Below are 5,748 nucleotides of genomic sequence, written 5' to 3'. Positions count from 1 at the left end.
GCGCCCCGCGGAAATGCGCCTTCGACGTCACCCCCCCCCCTTGTTTTCTTTTTATTTGATTTTAATTCAAATTTTGACCAGAAACTTCAACCAGCCACAACTTTTAAACCATAAGTCCAAATGAATTGATTCTTTTTACATTGTGTTTGTCTTGGAATTCTCTAGCAACACACAAAAGTTGAGATTGTTCTCTATTGTCTAGAATTTCTGGTGATTTCAGAAGTGTTCTTGATATTTTATTTTTGTGGTTTTATTTATTTTCAGAGGAAGAACCTTGCCTTGAAGGAAACCAGGAGGAGTGTGGCCCTCCTTTGTGCTAAGGCAAGCAACACAAATATTTGCATGGTGTCATTTCAATATTTATGATTTTCCAACTTGAATATGAGTTATTTCATGCATTTAATCATTTAAATGAATAATGTTTATGCTAGTTTACTTTTCATGCTTGAAGTGCCTAGTTTACAGTAGTGTTTGAATGCATGAACTAGTATGAGGCAGTAGAAGTATTTTTGATAGCATGGTTATGTCATGGTTATGATCGGTATCATTTTCATATATGAGTTATTGATTTTAATATGTTAATGGCATAACTAAAATGATGAGGTAGAAAACCAGTGAAGTTGAAACCAGTGAGTTAAAGTGATGAGTAGTGCAAGTAGCATGATTCTATGATGTTGATCCGTTTACTTTAGTGCTATGTTGATATAGTGCATGTCACATAGTTGCATGATCATGGCAAATAGTGACTCGAAGTTCTTTCAAGTCAAGTTAAACTCAACTTGAACATAATGTTGATCGGGTCATGGTACCACTGAATCGAGCTTCCCAGTGCAATCACATTTGCCTTTATGGGAAGGTTTTATTCGGTTCATTACCATGCCTCTGGTCGGTGCCTCCAACTAGGGAAGGTTATGGGCATGTGGTACCCTGGCCCGGTAAGCAGACATAACCTTGTGTGCCCGTTGTTGTTGTTATGGTACCTTGTCCCCATTTGGGACCGTTAATTTGTTTTGCCACGATGGTGGCCGTTGGATGTCTTTGGTAGACATTGGGGCCACCCATGACTTAGCCCAAGAGGGGAGTTGGTTGGAGTAGCCGAGAGAGTGTCGTGGCAATGGGAGGGTTCTGTCGGAATGTCATTGGTCCACCCGGATGGGAGAGTGAGGCCATGGGTTATGTGGTGTGGGTACAATGTACTAACCTCTGCAGAGTGTTTATTAATCTATCGACAGCCGCATCCTCGGTTACGGACACAGCTCGTAAGTAGGTCACACCATGGGTCAACATAAACAAGCTAATCTTGCACACTAAATATACACTATGGCACTGGTTGTGATGAGATCGTTGAGACCATGAGATGGTCGTTGTTGTGGAAACCAAGAGTTGGTTCCGTTTGTGATCCGAGACTGGTCACCGTAATGTTGAGATTGATATTGTTTGTGATTCGGGAGTGATCACCGTTTTGATGATGTTGGTTACGAGGTAACCCGTTTGGTAAGTGAGTCTAAGGGACTCGATGCACGAGCATGTTCACTGCATGAGTAGTATGTTGATGCTTTGCATGAGTAGTATGTCGAGGTTTTGCATTTAACCTACTTAATTGTCATATTATTGTTTGCCACTATGCTTTTACTTGTCGTGAGCTTGCAAGTACATTCAATGTACTGACCTGGCGTGTCATGCCAGATTTCAGGAAAGTCTTACCAGATCGGAGTGCTTCCCATGTCTAGATCGTGTCCACATTTGTGTCCATGTGCTATGGAGTTCCACTTTGTCGTTGTTCCGCTGCCGCGTAGTTGTCATGATCGAGGCCCCCTCATGTTCATTAAATAATGTACATATTGTTCAGCAGCACTGTGCGTGCCGCTTGGCCTCGCTTCTTGATGTAATATCGAACCTATGTTTTCGCTAGCATCAATAAAGCGGTTGTTTCTGTACCAAGTAGTTGTGTGTTGCCAGAAGACTAGATCTCTGGGCTGGCAATGCAAGGTAAACTGGTTGCTCTGAGCTGGGGTGCCACAAGCTGCTCAATGGTGGGAAAGCCACAGGGGTATGTTGCGTGCAGAGTCTATAACCACTTGGCAGGAATTTCAGTTAGCCTTTCGTGCACGGCAAATTCCTCAAGGTTTGATAGACCAGAAGAAGGAGTTTTGCAAACTCTCATAGGGCACAATGACTATGGATGAATATCAGAGAAAATTCCTTGAATTATCTTGCTATGCTGAGGATGACGTCTGCACTGACGCTCGCAAGCAGGAGAAATTCCATGAAGTACAGCGTCCTGATATAAAGCTCGCACTTGTTGCTCATGATTGCACAGACTTTGCGATGCTTGTCAGCCAAGCTTTCCGAACTAAAACTGGTCTGACTGAGTACCAGGAGTTGCTCAAGTGTACCAGAGATGGTGGCCCATCCTTGAGTTAGGCTGCTCAGAAACGTCGAGTCTGGATCCCACACAATGTTCATCACCGGCCTACTCCAACACCAAGGCCGTCTTATGTTGCACCTCGTCTGCCTCCGCTGCCGAGTCAACTAACAATTCAGGGTGAACAGTCCAATGTTGTAGCTCCCCCCCCCCATAATGATGGTTTATGCCACAAGTGTGGACAGCCAGGGCACCGTGCTTTCAACTGTCGCCAGGGTCAGCCACAGAATTCATCACGTCGTCCTGTTGACCGTAAGAAGGGCCGTCGAAACCATCATACCCGTAGTTGTAGTGCCAGGCCACATACGGTGACTCGTGGTCAAATCTCCCATTTAGAATCATTATAACTGAGCAACTTTCGAGCCCTCCCAGGCCATCAACATGCACAGCCGTCTGATCCTCACTTTTTGCCATTTTTGCCCGTCGGATTGGCCTTGGATCGCACGTACGCTCGCTTCGTTCGCTGCAATTGAGCCCCAACTGAAAGGGCCGCTGCTCCGGGGACTTTTTTGGGCCTCCGTCGTTAAATCGGGTTTAATGGCCTTCTATCACGCGGCTATCGCAACCCCCTCTTTTAGTTCACAAGGTCGCGTGGCGGCTCCTCGCGACCGCTTGGGTTCTGATCCGATCAATGCGGGAAGGACGACTCCCATGGCCACCGCTCTAGATTCTGGCCGACGCGACGAACGGCCTGGCCGGCGAGAAGATCTGGCGGCCGCTCGTGATGCGGGTGAATCAGGGGCCGGCGGATCCAGCCGACGCGGTCGTCCGCCTGCGAATTGGAAATGGAGGGACGCGATCGATGATGGCCGGCGCCTCATCTGCTGGATACTCGGCAACGATGCCGCGGCCTTTAGGTTTGGTTACGAGTGCGCGGTCCATGGTTCTGCTACGGTCCGTTGAAAGGTAACCACACCTAGCCTCCCTGCCGCCCTTTCCTCCCATGAGCACCATTATGTTGAACCTAATTTTCACCTTTTTGTGCAGATCAGACATCATGGTTTTTGTCATTACCCTGCCATTATTCATCCGAAGAGATGGAGATGAGGTTGCTGTTTGACCATGATACGAAGAGGTAAAACATAACCAGCTAGGTTGTTCTGCATGTCTTGCCAATTTAATTGTTTTAGATTAGACTACTAATTAAAAAAATCATCTGCTCAGTGTCTTTGGGATTGGAGGATAATAACTGGGTTCAAAGCATTTTGCTTCCTGACAAAGTAATAGTTGTGCAACACATTGATTAAACAAGTGAGTAGCAAGCCAGAAATGACCCGTAAGACATTCTTTTGTATTTGATAGGGCCACTTATTTCATCAATCCATTGTTGGTAGGTGGAGAATTTACTATTTATTCAGATGGCAAAGAAGCACTGATCTGCAGTTAAAGTGATGCCGAAATTCTGGAACCTGAGGAAGAGAAGCATGTTTTCACAAAATTATGAGAAGATCTGCTAATATTGTAATAATATACCCCATTTGAATAGACTACGTTTTCTGCATTGTGCGCTCTTGTCTCAATTGCTACAAGTACTTTTGACAAAATGCTATTTATCTGTTCAAGTTAATCTGAGGAATTGGTACTATTTGTAAGCCTATTTCATCCGATCTTGTCTCTTTAATTATTTTTGAGTATATATTTTTTCTGACTTCTCCATGCCACGAAATACAACGCGAATTTTTTACATGCTTATATGTATGGTGTATGGTGTTTATTTTTCTTTTGGTGGTTCATTTCTTCTTTACGGGAAGTATGTAATACATTGAATGCAAACATAGCAGAACCTGTATTCTAGTATTTTACATGCTCATATGCATGGTGTCAGCTCTAACAAGGTACAATATTTTCAAAAGGATTAGTGCTGAAGTTCTACAGAATTACGCAGACATAGTTTGTTTTGTTGACCTAAGAACACGACTTCTCTTTATTTTCTCTCCTAAGGCTTTGAGCTCCGTGGAAGCTATTTCTATGATGAAAGGGATGAGAACTTAGTCCTTTAGATAAGGAACATACATAAATTATTTCAAAACTGTATCATTTGGGAAACAAATAATAGTTCCGTCAATTAGCATCGATTAGTGACATATGAGTAACCCTCACTTTGTCTCAATGAAATCTTGCCGCTATTCATTCAAAGCCAGTAACTTTTCTAAGCAATGTGGTCTATTTCTGCTCAGTGGAGCCTCGGTGGATCTTTATCACAATCATTATCAGACGAGCTTGTGACTTTGAGAGGACACCATTCCATTTATCACGAGTTAATGGGGAAATGCTACAGAAACTTAAATATGAAATTCAAGTTTTCACATAGTTATTTCCTCAATCATATATTTTTAATAACTTCTGTTTCAACTATTGCTTCCACTTTTGTGGCTATTTATTCGAGAATGCAGCTCGCTATGAATAGACAACAAGGATGACATTGAGGCCATCAGGACACACCGGTTAATGTCCAAGCACTGGCAGCCTGATGCCTAAGATAATTGTATAATTTGGCACCCCAAATCTCAATGTGTTATGTGAAATCATACTGTATTTACTTTATGATTGTTTCATTCTTACCCTCCTCAAAGTGGAACATTGTGATTCTGTGCACATGTTTTTTTTCAATTATATCTCCATGGGACTAGCATTCTTATGTCACGGCTCATTTTTGTTTAAATTCACAGATGCCACAAAGCAAGTTGGGGCCGTAACGGTTTGTTTGCCTATTGAATATGAATTACTGCTTTATTTTCCCTGCCTAACCATTATTCCCATGTGTGGTGTGCTATTCCTGCTGCTACAGCTTGCATCAATACAAAATGTAGATTAACTACACCAGCATGTATTCCTTAGTTACCGTCACTATGTGAACTTTGTTGGAAGAGTATTTCTGTGTGGCATGAGAAGAAGTTGGATTGATTTATTTTAGCAAGATTTTGTACATATTATGCCTTACTATTGTACTGGCACTATTATCTTAAATTAGATGTATGGAATTTGCGAAGATATAAATATTATGTTGAAGATAGAACAAAGTTGTGATGGTTATAGATAGTATAAAATTTTCTCAATATTTCTACCATTCTTTTGTTAAGATATTTTTAAGATGGGTGAGTGCAGCAATGCGCTGTAATTAATCTGTACAATATCATTGTATAGCAAAATTAGGTGCTTTTTGAGGAAATTAATTTGGTCTGATGCTTATATTTTCACTTGGACAAAACTCTGAACTATATATATTTGATTCCTTAGTTTTATTTGCATGCAAAACTACATATTTTGGTCACAAATATGCCGAAGGTAATGCAGAAAATTGTCTTCCTGTAAAGCCTATTTAA

General features: G+C 42.0%; 1 long non-coding RNA gene across 1 annotated transcript; it reads left to right on the top strand.

Moving 5' to 3' along the window:
* Positions 1–3,004: 3,004 nt before the first annotated feature.
* On the top strand, positions 3,005–4,022 carry LOC119335316. The gene is made up of 3 exons (XR_005161809.1): positions 3,005–3,331; positions 3,413–3,500; positions 3,760–4,022. It is a non-coding gene; the product is annotated as an uncharacterized LOC119335316 (long non-coding RNA).
* The last annotated feature ends 1,726 nt before the right edge of the window (positions 4,023–5,748 follow it).

This window comes from Triticum dicoccoides, chromosome 7B (genome assembly GCF_002162155.2).
Source record: "Triticum dicoccoides isolate Atlit2015 ecotype Zavitan chromosome 7B, WEW_v2.0, whole genome shotgun sequence".
Classification (NCBI taxonomy): domain Eukaryota; kingdom Viridiplantae; phylum Streptophyta; class Magnoliopsida; order Poales; family Poaceae; genus Triticum; species Triticum dicoccoides.
Note: the sequence above shows the minus strand (reverse complement) of the source record. Positions and strands in the feature narration are given on the sequence as shown.